Below are 21,882 nucleotides of genomic sequence, written 5' to 3' on the forward strand. Positions count from 1 at the left end.
CCTTCCATTTTCCACCTGTCTAACTTTAGTTAAGACTATGCGTGGGGTTGTCATGCGTGCCTGTGGTGTCCCATTGTGTACCACCATGGCTTCCATCCATCTTACAGATAACCACTTGAAATGTGTCTCCAACTCACAGCAATGTACTACTATCCCCTGTCCCCGGGGAGCCGTTATGTATTTGACGGAGTAAAGTTTAAATAACGTGTAGTTGTCGTGTCCTGGGTATTTGGGGAGATCCTCTCTCAGTGGGTTAAACTGCAGAAGCCTATCCTTGGCGGGGTTTGTTAGGCAGCTGCCCAGAATTCCCATCATCATGACCGTCATCGCCGCCCTTAGGAGACTGTGGTGCCCTAGACGGTGCATTGTCTTCAGCGGTGTGAGGTGTGGTGTCTGCAGCAATGTGAGGTGCGGTGTCTTGTGTGGCTTGTGGTGCGGGGAAGGACAACTTACAATGGGTGGCGTGGATCCACGAAGGTTTACCCTCGCAGAAGACTGCCGTCGGTGTGACCAGTAACACCTGGAATGGTCCCTTCCACCGTGGCTCCAAAGCAGCCTTGCGGGTGAAGTGCTTCACGAGCACCCAGTCGCCGGCCTGAAAGTTGTGGATGGCGTGGCCTATTGGTTCAGGCAGCGCCTCTCGTACTCGAGCATGGATGCTGCGTGCCACATTCGACAAGCCTATGCAAAATCTCAAAAGCATGTCATCCATTACTGGCAAAGCAAGGGTGGACATGTCTGTTGGTGCTGAAACGGGCAAGCTCATAGGTCGTCCCATTAATATTTCGTGGGGGGAAAGGCCCGTAGTGCGACCCGGGGTGGAACGAATGCTCATCAATGCAAGCGGAAGAGCCTCTGGCCACCTCAAGCCTGTGTCTGCGCAAAGTTTCGCTAGTTTATTCTTTAAAGTCTTGTTCGTTCGTTCCACAAGTCCTGAGGACTGTGGGTGGTAGACGCAATGGAAGGATTGTTTAACGCCCAACGCCTTCAGGATGCCCTTAACCACCTGCGCCGTGAAATGGCCTCCTTGATCTGACGAAATTATCTGGGGAATGCCAAATCTGCACATAAAATCCCGCACGAGGCGCTTCACTACTGTCGGAGCATCGGATTTGACGCATGGGTATGCTTCGACCCATTTGGTGAACGTATCTACGATTACCAACACATAGCGAAACGACATGCTTGGTTCCAATTCTGTAAAATCGAACTCAATAGTTGCGAACGGCCCACTAGGCGGGGGTCGTCCCCCATCATGTGCATGTCTCGGTGGCGCCCCTCTATTGTGTTGCTGGCAGACCACACACGATCGGCACACTTCGGATACAATCCGTGACAGTCCTGGCGCTGCCCAAGTGTAGTCTATCTGTCCCATCACCCCCCTCTGGCACACATGACCATTCTGATGAGCCATGCGTGCCAGCCAGGGCAGTAAAGCCTGGGGTGCTATAGGTTTTTCATCAAGGGTCCACATTTCCCCTGGCCCAGGGCGTATCGCTCCTCGTTTGAGCCAGACCTCGTGTTCGGCCGTCGGTGCAGCATTTTGCAAATTTATGATATCGTCCTTAGTTGGTGTGGCGGGTGGTCCCGCAGTCGGTATGTCAGCAATCTGTGCGGCTGTCTTCTGTGCTCGTGTCACCATCGGCATGTTGCGTTCTATCTGTTGGTTGGCGGCCTTTCCTGCCGCCTCGTCCGCCCTTGCGTTGCCCCGGGCAACGTCAGTGTCCGCCCTTTGGTGGCCACGACACTTAATTACCGCGATAGCGCGGGGAAGTAAAATGCTTCGGAGGAGCCCTTCTACCAACGCGCCATTCTTTATCACTGAACCGGCAGATGTGAGAAAACCTCTCATCTTCCAGATGGCTCCTTTATCGTGGACTACGCCGTGAGCGTAGGCCGAATCTGTGTAAATGTTGACGGCAAGGCCTTCCGCCAAGCTGCACGCTCTGGTCAAGGCGCACAGCTCCGCCTGCTGTGCGGAAAATGTAGGTGGAAGACGCCCGCTCTCTACCGTTTCGCTATCCGAGCACACGGCGTACCCGGACAACAGAGACCCGTCCCATGCGCGCCTAGCTGATCCATCGACATAATATATACAGTCGGGGTATTCTAAGGGATTGTCCTTTAAATCCGATCGCACCGTGGAGACTAGCTGCACAACGTCGGAGCACACATGAGGTTCGCCCTCCTCAGGAGTGGGCATCAGTGAGGCTGGGTTGAGCGTCGTGCAACGTTCGATCGTGATGTTGGCTGCAGTGATCAGTGCGGATTCGTATTGCATTAATCTAGTGTTAGACAAATGCTGTGTACTTCGCTGTGACAACAGCGAAGTGACGCAATGTGGTACTCGTAGCGTTACTGGGTGTCCCATAACAATGTCCGCTGTTCTTTCTACTGCGTACCTGGCCGCTGCCACGGCTTGCAAGCACACCGGAAACCCTTGTTCGACCGGGTCTAACTTTTTACTAAAGTAGGCCACCGGCCGCTCCTTATCCCCATGGGTCTGTGTCAAAACTGACTGGGCGAAACCTCCCACGGCGTGAGTGTAAAGGGTAAATGGTTTCGCATAATCCGGGAGTCCTAATGACGGTGCCGTAACCAGCGCCTGTTTCAGCCCGTCAAAACATCGCCTCAATTCATCCGTCCATATCAATAGGTCCGGGGCATTTGATTTGGTCGCCTCGTACAGTGGTTTAGCCAGCAGCGCAAAATCAAGTATCCAAGTGCGGCAATATCCCGTCATACCTAGGAAGCGCAGCATTTGTCGTTGCCAGCGAGGGCGAGGCAGCTCCATGATAGCGGTCACCCGTCCAGCATCCAATTCTCGTTTTCCATGCGAAATGGCGTGTCCCAAGTAAGTTACAACCTGCCGCACAAACTGAAGTTTTGGTCTGCCTACTTTGTGGCCTTTGGCCGCCAAGGCCTTTAATAGGGCCAAAGAATCCATTTCGCACGCCTCCTTTGAAGGGGAGCAAATCAACAAATCGTCAACGTATTGCAGCAACACTGACCCTCCCTTCAATTCCACATCCGCCAGGTCGCGGTGCAGCGCCCGGGAAAACAGAGTGGGGCTATCTGAAAACCCCTGAGGTAGTACTGTCCAAGTATACTGGCGCCCCCTATGGGTGAAAGCGAATAAGTATTGTGACTCAGGCGCGATGGGCACAGAGAAAAACGCAGAACAAAGGTCGATGACCGTGAAGTATGTTGCATCCGGTGGAATTGACATCATGAGGGTTTCTCCGTTTGGAACTAGTGGGTGTATGCCCTGTATCACCTTGTTCACCTCCCTTAAATCCTGTACAAACCTCCATTTGTCCTTTGACGGCTTTTTAACTGGCAAAATTGGTGTATTACATGGGCTGTTAGTTTCCACGATAATCTTCTGTTCCACTAGGGATTGAATCACTGGTGCTATGCATACGTCGGCCTCAGGTCGTAGCTTATACTGTTTTACATTTGGCAAGCGCATCCCCGGCTGCACTGCTATCACTAGAGGTTCGGCATCTCGCATCCGTCCAACCTCACCGTCGCTTTTGGGCCATAAATTGTCTGGCACCTCCGCTAGGAGGTAATCTGACTCACCCGGGTCCGTCAGCACTGCCCTCATGGCATAGGTGCCCTTAGGAGGCAACTCTGTTGCTTCGAACGTTCCATCCCTCCGTTGTGTCTTGAAGTCAATTGAGAACCCTTCGCCATTTTGGAGCCGTTTCAAAGTCCAACGGCCCTTCTTACTCCGATAACCTTGTAGGGGAACTTCACGTAACCTCCCTACCATCCAACCTACACTTTCCGGCGGCCACCCCTTGGCAGTAGTGAGGGTAACATGGGCGGCCGCTCCTTCGGGGTATCGGGTCAATGCACGCTGACTCGAGGTTAGGACTGCCTCGATTCCTATTCCCTCGCGGCCGATCCACATCCGTGACAAGTGCAGAGGCGTGCGCTCGCCCAGCTTCTCCTTAACCTTTTCTCGATAATTCTCGTCGTCGCCCGTTGCATCATAGTACGCAGTGCAATGGGGTGGACTATCCTTTAAGGTTTTTATCGAAATTTCGTGCAGTTGTAGCCAATCTCGCAGAACTGCGTTGTCCAAACACACATTATCTATGATATGCGTCCAGGTAGCCAGAGCCCCTTCATCCATGCGCCACCAATACACGGTGGGGCCGGGCCGAGACAATGCCGTCATTACCAAGTCGCGTTTAGATTCCGCGACGTCTACGAAAACTCCCTCCTCGGTACATGAGATCTGACAGCCCAAACGGCACAATAAATCCCGTCCCAGCAAATTCGTCGGGGCGGTAGTGGTCATCAAAAAAGCATGTTTAGCCTCCAGCGGGCCGCATGTTACTCGCACTTCCTCCGAAATAGGAAGCGCTTGGGGTAAACCCGAAACACCCAGTATTTGAACGTTCCTGGCCGTAGGGCGCAAAGAGGGCAATTGCCCCTTGTTAATTGTGCTGCGAGTCGCGCCCGTATCTACGAGAAATTCTAATTGTCTTCCTTCCACGTCCAACATCATGGTTGGTTCCTCTGCCGGTGTCATGGTCAAGAGAGGACACTCCTTGGGCGACTCGCCAGCGTCCCGTCAATAGGCCCCTCTATTGTATTGGGGCTGAAACCCCTTACGAGCCTTTGGGCAATCACGTATCCAGTGTCCCATCTGCTTGCAATAATGGCACGGTTCCTGCGGAACCGGTGGTGCGGAGGGCATAGGTCGTCCCTCTACAGCGCCCCTTCCGCCCTGCCGGCGTTCTGGCGGCCCCCAATGTGACTGGTTCACTGGCTGCCACTGCGGCGGACCCCGAGGCGGGGCCCAGTTCCCCCTTGGTCCGTTCTGCATCCCACTATTGGGGGGTGGTCCGGGGTTTTGGAGAAGGGGTCTTGGTGGATACCAATTTTGGGGAGGGGGCCCTTGCACAGTCCAAGTTTGAGGGTTTTGAGGAGGAGGGGGAAGAGGGGGTGGTATTGTCCATTGTTGTTTCACCTCGTTCATATTAATTAGTCCAAAATCTTCCTCAGTACAACCGTCGCAGTTCTCATTTTCGTTGTGGATCCACTCTCCGTTGGGGAATTGGCCCTTATAGAAAAGAGGATAACAACTCCTCCTATGTTCCTCTGGACCTCGAACAGGTCCCCACTTCTGGCACTGTTCGTGTATGTAGTTCTGACTCTGATCCCCCTTTTTATTCTGATTAAATTGAGCCCGTTTCTCTTGGACAAACATTTGCAATATTTCCTCCTTAATATCCTTCTTCTCCTCTAAGGAGGAGCCCGGGCATTGTTCCAGTTTGTCGCATAATTCGTTGGTTGTCATTCCCTTCCAGCCGAAGAGGACGGTCTGTACCTGTTTCTTTAACACCGGCCGAAGCCCCTCAATTAGATATTGATTTACCAATGGTTGGGGTAGCCCTCCCAGCTGCATCGGACCCAGTCCTCCCCAGCGCGCAATGGCCTTTTCCAACCTTTCTCGGTACTCTCCAATTGGTTCTCCTGCCTTTTGTTTTATGGCCCCGATCTTTCCCCAATCCGGACCTCCTGCTGGCAACAGCGCCTGCTCAATAGAATCTAGCAGCAGGACCTTTTGAGCATCCCATTGCGCTTGTGTTAACAGGGGGTTTGCACCAGCCCTTGGGTCTGCCACCGGCCAGTGTGCTCTTTGTCTAGCCCTTTCCCATACCTTGGGTGGGAGCACGGACACTCCCATATGGGTTATGTCTCGATAGTCGCACTCGCCATCCAAAACCCAATTCGACATGGTCGGCACTATCTGCCGTGGATCCTCAATAAGCAAATGTTGAATCCTTGCCCGCATTACAGTTAAAGAGGATTCTTTCCATGGTACTCTTTCCCGAACCCCATGACCTGCTGCGTCAACCCCGATAACTTGTACAGGGCACAATGTTTTCTTTTCCTCTATTTCCTGACATTCCGATGGGGTAGTTTGTGAGGTCCTTTTCCCCTTACAACCTACCAGGGAGGGGTATAACCCATCCGGTCCTATCGGTGGCGGGAACCCTGCGATGTCGGTCCCGTCATCTATTCCGTTAGCCCCGAGTTGTGCAAACGGCCTTCCCTGGCTCGGGTGGTTCTGGGGTATCTGGGGCGCGATGGTAGCGGGGTTATAGGGAGGTGGTAGCGGGGGCGCAGAAAGGATAGGTGGTGCCTGAAACCCTGGGACAGAGCTTAGGACTGGGGCTGGGGAGGGTAGATTGGTCACTGCCTCCCCTCTCGCGGGGTCTGGGTTTTCAACGAGCGGCATCAGTCGCGCGTTGGCCTGCCTCTCTATTTCCTTAAGCGCTTCATCCTGCTCTTTATTCGCCTGTTTCCTCAGACCCTTGAGTTTTGTTACCTCACCGGCCAAGCTGGCCTGTTTCGACTTTGCGTGTCGCTTCATCGCTTCTTCCTTCCACCAGCCAAAGACTTTCCAATAGTCAGGCGGAAAGTGTTTCGTGGCCTGTTCGAACTTTTCTAATGTCTCATACAATACGTCCAATTTTTCCAGCGCAAAAGACCCTCCTTCGGGCCACGGTTCTCCTAAATCCTTCGTCAATGCAACCCATGACTTCCCTGGTCTCACAGCAGCATAGCCATACCTCTTAAACATAAAAAATGCTGGGGTATGTCTAAGCGGTTCACCTGCCTTTACTGTCTTATTACCCATACTGTTACCCATCCTAGGAAAATTTAGTTTACCGACGTAGCCTTGTACTCGTGAGGATCGCCCGCCTCGCGTTTACAGCCGTCTACCTAACTCTGAGAGGCTCGCAGTCTTGTACTCGTGAGGTTCGCCCGCCTCGCGTGGTACGGCCGCGCTACCTACTCTCCTGAGAGGCTCGCCCGCCTACACAGCCGTCTATCCTACCCTTACTGCACTTTCCTGGCGTCCTACGCCCGTATAATAGTTCTGATCTTACTTAAAATTCCAACGTCTCCCGGGTAGGCCTCGGTTCGGGACGCCGCCCTTATCCTTACCCTCACAACCCAGAGATCTATTACCCCTTAACCTCAGGCGCCCAACGTGGGGCACTTCTCCTTACGTAACGTTACCCTAACGAGTCCATAAACAATCAGTTGCTCCAGGACCCAAGCGGTCCGTAGTTAAATTTAGGTTCGTGGAACAGGTATGAGCAGGGAACGGAACGTACGGCGACCGAGCAAGAGAGAGTGGGTTACAATTTGGACTGACCCCCGGGCTAAAAAGGAAAAAACAAAAGAAAACCACAGCTCACCTGACCCGGATCAATTGCCAGCTGGTCTCTCACCACTCCCTTGCCTGGGACCGCGTCCCGGACTGCCCCGACTGATCCCACCGCTGCCACCAGTTGTCGGATTGAGACTTAGGACTTGGGACTCAGAAGAACTCAGAAGAAAGGAGCAACGGATATATTTATTGGAACTCGAGTACTCAAGCTTGAGGACAGCAAAGTTGCATTGAAACTCACAAGGAATGACCAACAGTACAACAAGATGCTCTGAAATAATTCAATTAACATTGCTTTATATAAAGGAAAGTCAGGGGTGGAGTTAGCTCACAAGACACAGAGACAGAATGGGCTCATTGGGTCCCCCACCATAGTCCCATCCTGTTGTTCAGTTAATTAAAGGAAGTTCATCCAAGGCCAGTCATGGGTTAGCTTCTGATAAGGAGATGGTCAGCATTATGTGACAACATGTTTACAACTTTCTGTATAGCAGCTGGCTTGGGAAAGTACAAAGGGGAGTGGTCACTCGTAAAACTGTCAACTTGCAAGATAATGGCAAAACAGGAAAAAGGCAAGGAGAGATAAGAGTTTCCTCCAAGGCCTGGAAAGGGGAACTAGAGATTGCGCCCACGCAGGCCAGAGCACAAAGGCAGAGAACTCCTTATTAGGATATTACACATCCTCAATGCAGTAGAAAGAACTCAGTATCATGAAAGAGTACAGTAGCAAGTCAAAACAAAACATATAATTGGTTATACTTGGTAATTGGTAAAGCAGCAAGGATATACAAAGGGGGAGGGGCATTACAGCTCCCTACATATATATATATATATATATATATATATATATATATATATATATATATATATATATATATATATATATATATATATATATATATATATATATATATATATATATATATATATATATATCTATAATTCCAGCAATCTCTGTGTGTCTGTGTGTCTGTGTGTCTGTGTGTCTGTGTGTCTGTGTGTCTGTGTGTCTGTGTGTCTGTGACCGCTGTTTCTCGACAACCACGGGTCCGATATACTTGAAACTTGCCAGGTATATTGCTGGGGACCCGAGGATGTGCCTTTTCAAGGTTTCATATTAATCGGACAATTACTTACCGAGCTATGTCCAAAAAACGCTTCAACCAATCAGAGAGCAGCGAGCTATCACGTGTGCCGAACGTGGCGATCAGACTCTGCCTCGGACGGCACATTTGACAGCGTATTCATTTATTTCACGTTGGAAAACTATGTTGCCGTTAAACTATGTTTTAAAACGAATTCAAACTGCGATTAAATTAAAACGATTCATCCTAACTGCGATTTGCGAACTTCCGGACAGTGACGACTTATCTTCCGGCAGCCAATCACAGAACGCTCTGTTGCGTAGGCGTGGCCGATGTGAGACGAGCGGAGCTGAGCGCGTTACGAGCTGACCGCCATTACGGTACGTAATTCGATTTCTTATGCGCATTATTTCTCCCAATTCAGTCAGAGCGAAGGGCGGAAGCGAAGAGCGTTGTTTTTTTTGTTTACGGGCGTACGGGCGGGGTAGAGCGTACGGGTAGCGTTTTTTTTTTTTTTTGGCCACGGAACGGGCACCCACGTACGGGCACGTCCTAGCTTATATATAGTACGGGCATGCCCTAGTATATATAATTCCATTAATCTCTGTGTGTATGTGTGTATGTGTGTTTGTATGTGTGTTTGTATGTGTGTATGTTTGTCTGTGACCGCTGTTTCTCGACAACTACCGGTCCGATATACTTTAAACTTGCCAGGTATATTGCTGGGGACCCGAGGATGTGCCTTTTCAAGGTTTCATATTAATCGGAGAAGTAGTTACCGAGCTATGGCGATTTCTTTACCAAACACTGCAAGCCGTTCGCTTTGGACCAAACCATTGCATGTAAATAGAGGGGGGGGGGTTCTGTGGTCGTTGCGAATGGACCAAACCATTCATGTAAATAGAGGGGGGGGGGGGGTTCTGTGGTCGTTACTGCCACGTGGTTTCAAAGTTTTTTTTTGTTGTTGTTGTTTGCACGCATGTTTTTTTGCACCCACGTACGGGCACGCCCTAGGATGTTTACACACACACACCCCTACACAAATTTTTTTTTTTTTTTGGCAAGGAACGGGCACCCACGTACGGGCACGTCCTGGCTTATATATAGTACGGGCATGCCCTAGTATCTATAATTCCAGTAATCTCTGTGTGTATGTTTGTATGTTTGTATGTTTGTATGTTTGTATGTTTGTCTGTGACCGCTGTTTCTCGACAACCACGGGTCCGATATACTTGAAACTTGCCAGGTATATTGCTGGGGACCTGAGGATGTGCCTTTTCAAGGTTTCATATTAATCGGACAAGTAGTTACCGAGCTATGGCGATTTCTTTACCAAACTCCGCAAGCCGTTCGCTTTGGACCAAACCATTTCATGTAAATAGAGGGGGGGGATTGTCACCGTACTCGCAAGCCGTTCGCTTTGGACCAAACCATTTCATGTAAATAGAGGGGGGGGATTGTCACCGTACTCGCAAGCCGTTCGCTTTGGACCAAACCATTTCATGTAAATAGAGGGGGGGGATTGTCACCGTACTCGCAAGCCGTTCGCTTTGGACCAAACCATTTCATGTAAATAGAGGGGGGGGGATATAATTTTAGATATCTATCTATAATTCCATTAATCTCTGTGTGTATGTGTGTGTGTATGTATGCGACAACGATTTCTCGACAACTACCGGTCCGATATACTTGAAACTTGCCAGGTATATTGCTGGGGACCCGAGGATGTGCCTTTTCAAGGTTTGAAATTAATCGGACAAGTACTTACCGAGCTATGGCGATTTAGCCGTTCGCCGTTCGCTTTGGCGTTGCGAATGGACCAAACCATTGCATGTAAATAGAGGGGGGGGTTCTGTGGTCGTTGCGAATGGACCAAACCATTCATGTAAATAGAGGGGGGGGATTGTCACTGTACTCGCAAGCCGTTCGCCGTTCGCTTTGGCGTTGCGAATGGACCAAAACATTTCATGTAAATAGAGGGGGGGGGATATAATTTTAGATAGATATATAGTACGGGCATGCCCTAGTATATATAGTACGGGCATGCCCTAGTATATATAAATTCTAAATTGCTAAATTCATTTTGCTAAATTCATTGCTAAATTCATGCTAAATTCATGCTAAATAAAATTGCTAAATTCATTTTGCTAAGAATTGCTAAATTCATTTCATTGCACATTCATTCATAAATTCATTTTAAAAAACATTCAGAATTGTTAAAATAAATGTAGAGAATTGTTAAAAACAGTGAGTTATTAAACCCCCAGCTTGACGGAGGAGCAAGGCACAGGTCACATCGTATATCAGCCAAAACAGCACAAATTGAGCAACAATGGCTGTCTGCTTTGGTATGTTCAAGGCTCATGTACACAAGTTTTTTGTATACAGGTTCTTAATCGATTCAATTTTGGTGAAGATCCGGATCCGGATCCAGCTTGTAGAATTTTTTAAGTGATTCTTCACAATTGAGTAATTCTGGCCAAAAATGATATATAGCAGGATATCTCAAAAGGTTGTGGACGGCTTTGGACGAAACTTGGTGGACAGGTTGTGTGTGTGTGAAAAAGACTAATCGTTTCGATTTTGGTGAAGATCTGAATATGGATTCGGCTACAAGAATTATTTAATTTTTAAGTGGTTCTTCACCATTGAGAGATCGGGTGAAAAGCGATATATAACATGATATTAAAAAAAGTTATGGACGAGCTATGAATAAACTTGGTGGATGAGTTGGTTAGGTGACAAGAACAAGCCGATTCGATTTTGGTTCAGGTCCGAATCCAGATCCGGCCTATCAATGGGATACAAAACGGAAACTGTTCACCAGGTGGAGGTATGTTCTCCACTGAGTGCCGTTCTAGTTTTACCTGCAACATGTCGCAAGTCTACAAGAGCTCCATGTGTTATGTTATTGTTGTGGTTCTTGTTGGGGGTCGATTTTTGAAATGTGAACCCATTGGTCGGACAGCTGCCGGACCCCACCCACATTTGTCACTTGACTCCACCCACCATTGCACCGAGACAAAATGATATGGCCGCCACCTTAGTTTTCTGGTGGGCCGAACACTTTAGCCCTGTAGGCCTCTGCTGATTATACACTGCCCGAGGTTTTTTGCGTCAGATTTTCATTGGCTTTGTTTGGGTCGAATTACACATGCATTGCAGGCAATTACACATGCATTGCATTGTAGAGTAAATGCCACAATAAGGGACTCCAAAAATCTAATCATATGTCGAATAACAATTATAAGTAATATTTATTCAAGCCCTGCGGTACGCACTTCCCTAAAAAAAAGTTTTATGTATTTTTTGAATGGCCCCTTTATTGAGGTTAAACAATCCTTAACCGCATGTGATGAAGAATCTCATTCTGATATAACTGTGGCGGCTGGTGACATTGATGGGAGGTGTCGAGTTTTTAATAGCACAATAAATGTGTGTTTCCCAATCATGCTGTCAACTTTTAAGAATGTTTTAAATGCGTGTTTCCCAATCGGCCTGTTACCGGATTTTGTCGCAGGTTGTGACCACAGCGCAGTCATTTTTATTGCATACAGGATGACTCCAAAAAAGAAAACACATACCATGTAATATTTAGGTGTACCGTAAAGTAATGTCGTTTTTTAAGCTGTATACACAGCTTAAAAAACGACATCACTTTCTGGTACACCTAATATAAAATCCTCATTTATCACTCGGATAAATTTATCACTCGGATGAAATCCAATAAATCAAGAAGAGGAAGGGGGTCAGATTTTGGCACAGATTACCTTGAATAGGCCAGGACTGACTGTGCTTATATGACGTGTTCTAAATGTTTGCCATGGCGCTGCAAACACACTTGGATTTGACGGGCAAAATGGTTGAACACTCGGACACATTGGACAGTGGGAATTAAACAAATGTTATCGATAATAATTGTTGCTTTGTATTCTGCAATGAATTTTGGCCTTCTTCTGTATAAGTTGTCCTTCAGATAGCCCCGAAGATATAAATCTGGTGGTGACAGATCTGGTGAGCGTAGGGCCCATTCAACATCAACTCTTCAACTGATGACTGTCACCAAAGTGCATGTTGAGCCAATAAAAAAAAAAAATTGAATGGCGGAGTGGCTCTATCCTGTTGAAAACATTGTTACTCAATCGTAAACCCCTGCGACTGTCTAGGGCCCTCCAAAACTTCTCAATAATTTGGTTGTAATGTTTCATATTGACGGGCAATATTTTGTCTGTATTGTCCTCAAACCAGAAAGGGCCGAAGATTCTATGTTTACGGATTGTGACCCAAACAGTGCATTTTTCTGAGTGGAGAAGTCGCTCGAGCACTATATCCAGGGGTGTCGATCCCAAATATATGCAGTCCTAGGAGTTGACACTCCCATAAAGAAGGAAATGGGCTTCATCAGAAAACCAGACATTGTCAAGGAAGTTTTTCTTCAATCCTGTCTGGAAACCACTGGCACATTGTCACTCTTTTCTGCATGTGGGGTGCAATCAGTTTGTTTCTAATCTGAATTCTGTACGGACACAGTTTCATATGGTGGATGAGAATTCTTGTCACCGATTCACATCAAATTCCAAGCTATTGCCTCAGACACTTGGGAGATTTCTTAGGGATTCTGCCCACTAAATCATGAACAAGGCCAATGTTCTCAGGAGACCTTACATCTTGAGGATGACCCGAATGTATTGGTTCACTGTTGAGATTTGCGACAGTGCTTTATCTCTGAATATTTTTACTCTGGCAAGTATCCGTGACTTGCAGGGCGCAGTGTAAGTTCCAGGTGAAACTGCCAAAATCAAGACTCTCTGCTCACCTTCACTCTTTCATTCCTCTTTTCTCTTGCCTCTGGAACAAACTCCCTCACTCTCTTCAATCCCACTCCTCCCTCCAGGTCTTGAAAACAGCTGTTCACCACCATCTCTTATCTTCCCCCATCCAAAACCTTGATCTTTTCTACACCCGTTAATTTCACCCCAAATCCTCTTTTTTGAAATTCCGACTTCTTTCCTGGAAGTCCTAGCAGTGTCCATGTGTTTTATACCTATCCCACCCCCCCCCCCCCCTTCCCCTTCCCCTGCCCCCAAGCCCTCCTCCTCCCACAGATATCCCGATGTCCCTGTTCTCTACTGTTGAACTTGTGTGCTTCCCTCTCTTCCCCCATCTTGTCTCCCGCTCCCTTTATTATATGTTTTATGTGTCCGTTTATGTTTTTTTGTGATTAATGTTAGCTCTTACACGAGCCTCGATCTTGTATAAAATAAAATATCTCTCCTGAATAAGTCTTTCGCTGAATTGTCCGTGGCATCTTTAAGAAGGGAAGAATCGTTGCCAACTTTCATAATCTCTCTTATGGTTCACTCTTTTTCAATCACCTGAAAAACCAAGACATTGTCATTAGTAAAACTCAATATATTAGATAAAAGGTAGGTTTCATTTGTTTGGGGGTCAACCTGTATATGTTCGAGTGAGAGCAGAATGGAATGGAACAAAATTGAAAGGGGGAAACAACAACAGCAGAGTAGAAGTGAGGTTGAGAGTGAAATCAAGGGGAGTGGGAGAAGGACACATAGTGGCGAACAAGATGCGCACAAGCCAAATGAAACAACAAGAAGAAGAAGGAGAAGTGGGAATGAAACAAAAAGGAATAAACCATAAGTTTGGTTTGGAACAAACCATAAACAGAAAGTTTGTCCGATAACTGACAAACAAAAATAAGTGAGGGAGAGAGGGAAAATCACATTAGCCAAGAAAAATGGAGTGCTTTGGAATGGCATCATTTGGAGTCCAATAAATCAAGAGTATGGATGGGGGATAACCTGAGATAGTGATTAGCCAATCAGGTAATCGGCAGATGTCTGACACTTTTGCACAGGATGGACATCACACTCACTGGCGTCAGCTTGAGCATGCAAACATAGTCCAGTGGTCTTACACTTGAATTATTGTCTGTGGCACAGAATAAGCATGAGGATACCAAAAGTGTGTAAATGTTCCATGAGCAGTAATGATTTAAAGTTTAAAAAAATCAAAATAAGAAAAATTAACAGTTAAGTAAAGCAAATAGACTGAAATACAGAATGGTCATTTCGATCAGCATATGCAATATTTTAGTCATTATAATTAATAACAGACTGTTGAAATGCTGGAACACCGTTGTGCAGACAACATATTGGACACACCGGTGAGACAACATATTGGTCACGGTGCCGCATTGTAGAGTAAATGCCACAGGTATCTCATAAAATGCAAAAATGGGGGTCGACGACCACACCAAATCCCAATTATTCTGACAAATTAATGGAGTGAACAAAAAAAAAAAGGAATATTTCCCATAGACGACAATCGGTATCAAATGTGTAGTTTAAATCCTGGGAAACATCGCCTTCTGCTGGAAAAATCTATAATTGTACTGAATAACAAGCGAGCAAAGAGAATGCTAGCTTGTCACGGTGAGACTTGGACAAACCTACTTCCTTACGTGTGCACGGTGATCGTACGAATACAATATATATATATACACAAAGAATTAAGTTAAGCACCCCCCCCGTTTTTTTACAACCTCGCACATTACAAGTTTGTTGTCGTCAAAACAGTGTAATATACCCATGATATTGCTATATTTTCTGGAGAAGTGATATTATGGTCACATAAAAACATAACAATCATGCCGTTTTCAATATTTTATTCTGAATAATTTAAGGTGAAATTTTTTGGGAATTTTAGGCATATTTTCACCTCAATTTAAGTATGGAGCTATAGGTCCATCACGGACAGTGTGGATGACGTTTATGTTTTCTAACGTACAGTCATTGTTCTGAGAAGACCTCTAGCGATCTTTGCATCAATAACGTGTGTAGGACCCACGTGATTGGATCACTGACTCAACCCTACGTCTCATAGACCCTGTAAGCCGTCGTATGCGTTGCTGTGGCAGGTTGAACCCCCTCGAGCACGTTTGGGACATGTTGGGACGACAAATTGCGAAGATGGTCCCTCCAATAGCCAATCTGGATGAATTGGAACGTGCATTACATCGGGAATGGAACAACCTGCCACAGCAACGCATACGACGGCTTACAGGGTCTATGAGACGTAGGGTTGAGTCAGTGATCCGATCACGTGGGTCCTACACACGTTATTGACGCAAAGATCGCTAGAGGTCTTCTCAGAACAATGACTGTACGTTAGAAAACATAAACGTCATCCACACTGTCCGTGATGGACCTATAGCTCCATACTTAAATTGAGGTGAAAATATGCCTAAAATTCCCAAAAAATTTCACCTTAAATTATTCAGAATAAAATATTGAAAACGGCATGATTGTTATGTTTTTATGTGACCATAATATCACTTCTCCAGAAAATATAGCAATATCATGGGTATATTACACTGTTTTGACGACAACAAACTTGTAATGTGCGAGGTTGTAAAAAAACGGGGGGGGTGCTTAACTTAATTCTTTGTGTGTATATATATATATATATATATATATATATATATATATATATATATATATATATATATACACAGTATATATATATATATATTGTTGTGGATATGAGGATTGTGTTTTTTTAATTGTGTTTTTTTATTGTATAGTAAATTGTTGTAAAATATCGCCCTCCTTGCTCCAGTTATGTATAAAGGTCAAAGTGCGTCCCGTAATTAGTTCATAAACACCACACGTTAGCCAATCATAGATTTCCCCCCTTGTTGACAGTTATATCCTTATTATGTGTATTAGGCTAAGGATTTGTCTTCCATTAATTGAAATACTCCATTGCACCAAGAGAAATAAGATAGATTCCCTTTCATTCCCATTCCCAAAACCTCCATTTCCAACTGCGTCATTGCCATTCGCATTGCCAACTACAATTGCCGCCATTAAGCGTGGTCAGCTCGGGGAAGAAGGGCGTGCCCGCCCATCATCATAGAGAGGAGGAGTGAGCCAGCCCCGAACAACCAACCAAGTACAAGGGGTTTGGCTTGAGAGGGCGGAGAGAGAACACTCGGGGAGGTTCGCGAAGGTTCGAGGGTGTGGCCCTATATAACCCGCGGCCCCGACGCCGAGAGTTGAGTTGAGACGAGAGTTGAGTAAGGGATCCCTGAAAGAGCAGCTTCAGCCACCGCAACTTCAGCCACAGCAGTTTCAGCCACCGCAGCTTCAGTCACAGCAGTTTCAGCCACCGCAGCTTCAGCCGCAGCAGCTTCGGGGCCTTGACGGCAGTTTCGAGCGAGGCCGCGAAGGAATGGCGGCTGCTAAACGCGCCGATCGAGAGAGGGCGGCGGCTGCTCATTCCCGACCCGACCGTGCTGCGGTTCCAGCTGGACCTTCCTCCCCCTCCAGCCATCCACCTTCTGCCATTCCTGTCATCATTCCCTGCGTGAGTCTGTCTTTTGTTTGTTCTGTCCCAGGGTATTAATTAAGACTGTAGGTAAGCTAGCATTGCACTGTGTCTCTGAGTTCTTCTGTAAATTATTTTATTATCTTTCCTTCTCCTTGGTTTTTTTGGGCCTGTAAATAGTAAATAAATTATATTTGTATTCCTTACCCTTTGTCTTTCTTCTTCTTCACATCCTTCGCTTTAGTCTTTTCCCCATTGAATATCTGTGGCGCGATTCGGCCAACGTTCGGGAATCGGGTTAGTCGGGGTAACTGTTAGGGCCGCGGCGCCATCCGCTCGGCAAATCAACATCTTATCCGCGGTCCGTAACAATTGGTGTCAGGAGTGGGATTGGACCCGAAGCGCGCTTAACGCGCTCAAAATTACGAGCTGCCGAAATTTGTTTTGTTTTCGAAAAAAAACCCGAACTTTGAAATCGTGCCATGGTTAGTCAAGGCGATCGGATGCCGGTGGGGGAACTAGAGGAGGGGTTAGGGGTAACCCAGGATCAGAGGGAAGAAATGGAGGAGAGCAATGAGGAGGTGGTTGAGGAGGTGTCAGGCGCGCAAAATGGCGTCCTCGCGCACGTGGATGCAGCGGCACCAAATTTAGCGGCGCCCGTGACCGTAGCAGCGCCGCCGATGGATTGGGGCCTATTCATGCTGCAAATGCGGGCCCTCATGGAAGAGAACAGGGGGCTGGGAGACCAAATTGGGGCAATGAGGGACGAAGCGAGGGGTACAAGTGAGCAATTAAGAGCCGGGTTAGACAACGGGATAAAAGAGGTAAAGAATGGCTTAACGGGGTTAGAAAACACAATGAACGACAAATTGCGGGAAGTAGGGGAGCAATCCGCCCGGGAAATCAAACGGATGGGGAACCAGATAGAGGAGGTGAAAATCGGGTTAGAAGGTAAATTCGATGCTCAGAGGGATGAATTGGGACAGATGAGGGTGGCATCTACAAAAGAGATGGAGGAGATACGACGAGGTGTAAGCGAGGAGGTCTCGGGGGTACGCGAGGAGGTAAAGCGAGGTGAGAAGCATATGGAGAAAGAGGTGAGAAATGGGACGGCAAAGTTACAAGGGGGCATAGAGGACCTGACGCAGGAGGTAGAACAGCTGACGGTGGGACAGATGGAGTTAGTGGAGCAGGTACAAAGGAACACTGCGGTACTAGGAGGGTTAAAAGCGACACAAAAAGACATTAAGAACGAACTAATAGCGACACAGAAGGAATGTCATATGATACGTGAGGGACTGACAACGAGGTTGGACGAGGTGACAGAAGTAATGGAGACAAAGGACCAGGAGGTGAGGACGCACATAGAAACGGTCAAGGTAGCCTTAGAGGACGAAATTGAGGAGACGCACCGGGAAATAAAAGAGGTGAAGGAAAAATTAGAGAAGGTGCAAGAGGGGGTGAGTGAAATTAAGAAGAGATGGACGGAAACTAAGAGGGAGATAAAGGAGGAGGTGATGGAATATGTACAAGGTCGGTGCTCAAATCGTGATGGTGTGCTTGCTAACCAAATAAAGAGTTTGCAGGTGGCGAAGGAGGTGCGGAGACGAGGTGCCAAGGTGAGTGGCGATATATGCGGAAATGTATATGATGTGAGGGGAGCTTCAGTTGGCTTGGGGGTTGATTTGGATCCGGGTGTTCGTGAGAGGCCGTTGGTGAAGTGTGCGACAGGTACGGAGTGCAAAAGAAGAGGTGTGCGAGAATGTCCGACTCTGGGGTGTGTGAGGAAAAAGGGCGCACCAAGGAGTGAGTGTGCTGTCGAGAGTGAGTTGGTCGTAGCGCGTGGGCGAGGGGGCACATGGAAGTGCGGGATGGGGAGTGTTACAGAGGATGTAACGAGAGAGTGCACACCTGTGGTGAGTGTTACGGAGGGTGTAACGGGAGAGTGTGCACAAGAGGATGCGCGAGAAAGGTGTGTAACGGACGGGCGCATGAGGAAAGAGTGCGCTGTCAAAAGTAAGGGAGAATGCACACCTGTGGTGAGTGTTACGGAGGATGTAACGGGAGAGTGTGCGCAAGAGGATGCGCGAGGAAGGTGTGTAACAGAGGAGTGTATGGGTACAGAGTGCGCTGTCAAAAGTAAGGGTGAGTGCGCGACCGAGTGTGGAGGTAAGAGTAGTAAGAGTGACACGGAGCGTGAGTTGGTTGTGGCAGGTGAGAGAGGATGTACACCTGGAATGGAAGGATGCACACCTGGAATGGTAGAGCGTGTATGGGAATGCACGCTGGAATTGGTAGTGAGGCACGTGATTGGCTGTGCAAGTGAGAGCACACCTGTGGTTGTCACAGAGGAGGTGACCGAGGAGGGGGCGCGAAGAGGTGTGTTGGTGAGGTGTGCGAACGACGAGTGTGTGCAAAGGTGTGCGGTGGTCAGGTGTGTGACCAAGTCTGTGAGCGGAATGAGTGTACCTGGGTGTGTAAGAGAAGGTGCAATGACAAATAGCATGAAGACGGCTGGATGTATGAGCAAGGAACGGGCTGCGGGGTGTGAGCATGCAAGTGGAGCATCGACGGTAACCGGGTTAGCGGTTAGAGCGACGTATAGCCGAATCGGGCCTTCGGTGCGAACCGGGCAGCTTTGCGTGCCGCGGGGATCTGCGGCGGTTTCGAAAGAACCGCCGTGCGAGATCCACGCCGGGCCGCGCTTTGAACGGCCGCGTCCGTGCTCCACTAGGCGGAGCGGGCAGCCCGATAGGAAGGGTCGTCATGGCGACCCCTTTTTGTTGAGGCGTTCCGGCAGGTCGAGATCGGGCCATTGGACGGCTCTGTGCCGAGATGGTGCGTGGGATCCCGGCCCGGGTAAGTGTCCTTCCCTGCACCGAATGCCGGACGTATCCAACCGCCGGCACCAAGCAACCCGCATTCATTGCTCGGCCGTGCGAAGCCGAGCTTTGGAAATGAATTGGCGCACCGAGAGGCACTAGTGAGTAGACTGTGATGATGAGGATAGTGTTTTGGCCCCGAAATTAGAAAAACAAAATTTGATGATTGGCAAAGGATTGGCAGAGTGATGATTGGTAATGGTAGAGTGATTGGTAGTGATTGGCAAATTTTTGATTGGTTGAAATTTGATGTGCAAAATTGGTAGTGGAAGATGCCCGATGTGGTGGGATGGCAACTTTGCCATCTCTCACACCGGGGGCAAAGGAGCACTAGATTTATGGGGTTTGGCAGTGAAAACTAGCCCGGGAGGGATAGGATATTGTGTGTAGGGACCTAGAAGATGACCTTAGGTAACGTTAAGATTAGGTAGTGACAATGATACCTGTAGTGGGGACGCAGGTAGATTAGTTTGGATGATAATGACGTGGTATGTGCTTAGTTTAAAGGGAAGACGGGGAGCACTAAGTTAGCAGGGCAACAGGTAGTTCAGATGATGCCGTGTGTGTGAGGATCGAAAGGGTATGAGTAACTGATTGTGATTGTGAGTTGTATTGTGATTGCACATGTGTGCAACTGAACAGGTGTATGGAGCAGTGTATGAGTGAGTGATGGTGATATGTGTTGTGTTGACCAAATGGTCCAGGGAGGAAGGAGGGTGCAGGTGGCACCAGGTGAGATTGCACAGGTGTGCAACTGCAGGTGAATGGAGAATGGTTGTATGGAATAAATGGTCTGGAGTATATGGAGTATTGGAATGGATGGTCGTGGAGTGAGTATGATGGAAACTGTGGAGTGGAGTGGATGGTGCGGAGGTGTGAATGGGGGAAGAGTGGACCCCCATCACGAATACCCGGGGAGGGTAGTTTAAGTGTTAGGTAGAGGGTACAGGTAAATTGTGGTTGGATATTGGCATCTGTGGTGCGAGGTGAAAGAATGGTATTTGGATGGGTGCATTAGTGACGTGGAAATGGCTGGGCGTGTAGCCTGTTAGTGTGTGTAGTTGGTTTGGGCACTCCACCACTGTGAGGATTTCGGCCAGGTGAGGCCGCAGGTGGGCTCTGGGAGCCGGTAGAGTTGTTGTGGATGGGGCCCGAGGATCCGGAGGACGGACCCGGGTAGCCCAGTGCCAGAGGGCACCGAGTGGGGTGACAGAGCCAGGAGGGGCCTTCCCCAATTAGATAGGTTAGGGTGAGGAGCTAGGTAAGCTCGGGTGGCAACTGCAGTGGTGGAGGTGTGCAGTTGGGTAGGCCTGCTGGGAGAGCTACACGCCCCAGTCCTGAAATTGTGCAAGGGCACAGGGAGTTGCATCGGGGGAGTGAGACCCCAAATTGAGAAGCACCACAGTTTGGTCAATGGGAATTGATTTTTAGAACCCATAGTGTAAGTTGGCCAATGGATTGGCAGGGAAAGACCCCGGGTAGTGTAAAGTGTGTTAATGTCATTTAGAGGATAGTTAGGATTAGGAATCTCCTCGCACCATCTACATCCACTCACCTGAGGTGACGTAACTCCACACCATGCCATGTTTTTATTTATTTATTGTGCAGATGTTTGGAATGTGAGACGCATCATGACGTGGGTGTGACATTGTGCTTTGTTGTTCCATCTCTCCCTCCTTATGAGGATTGATGATGAATTGGGTGATGGCAAATTTTGGATAGAGGGATTGTGGAGACGAATTTGGTATAGGAGAAATATGGGGGAGACGTGACAGTAGTGACGAATTTGTAAATGTGTAGATTTTTGTAAATATGGGGTAAGGGCAAGGGTAGAGTAGGTGACAGGGGGGGTGACGTACGGTAGGGACGAGCTTTCTCACTTCGCTCTCCGTACGCACTTCGCCTTGCATTGCCTTGTTTGATGTGTGCCCTTGAGACCTTACCCCTCGCTCATCTGTCTTTTCCCCCTTTTGTCTCCCACATGAGGACCTGTGCGCCACTGGGCGCCGAGGGGAGCGTGCGTGAGTCCGCCATTGTGCGCCCGGAACTCCCAGAACCAGCTGTCTGCATCGATGCACCACCTTATGGACCACATGTCTGTGGCTGAGCACCACTTATGGACCCCATGGGTTGGGGCATGGCCCCTCTGCTGGAACCGGCCATGAAGGCCCGAGATATTGCTGGTGGACCTTGGCCACAGGGCACCGATGCCCCACAGGTGAACCATACATAGTCGGCCCCCTGTGGGCCATAAATAAAAGAAATGGACACGTTGGGTGCATTTTATTTCATGTGCAGGCAAAGAAGATGACAACACCTGGAAGATAGCAATAGCCAGCAGAGGGAGCCGAAGAGCAAGAGA

The sequence above is a fragment of the Myxine glutinosa genome, chromosome 6, assembly GCF_964187855.1.
Source record: "Myxine glutinosa chromosome 6, kmMyxGlut1.1, whole genome shotgun sequence".
Classification (NCBI taxonomy): domain Eukaryota; kingdom Metazoa; phylum Chordata; class Myxini; order Myxiniformes; family Myxinidae; genus Myxine; species Myxine glutinosa.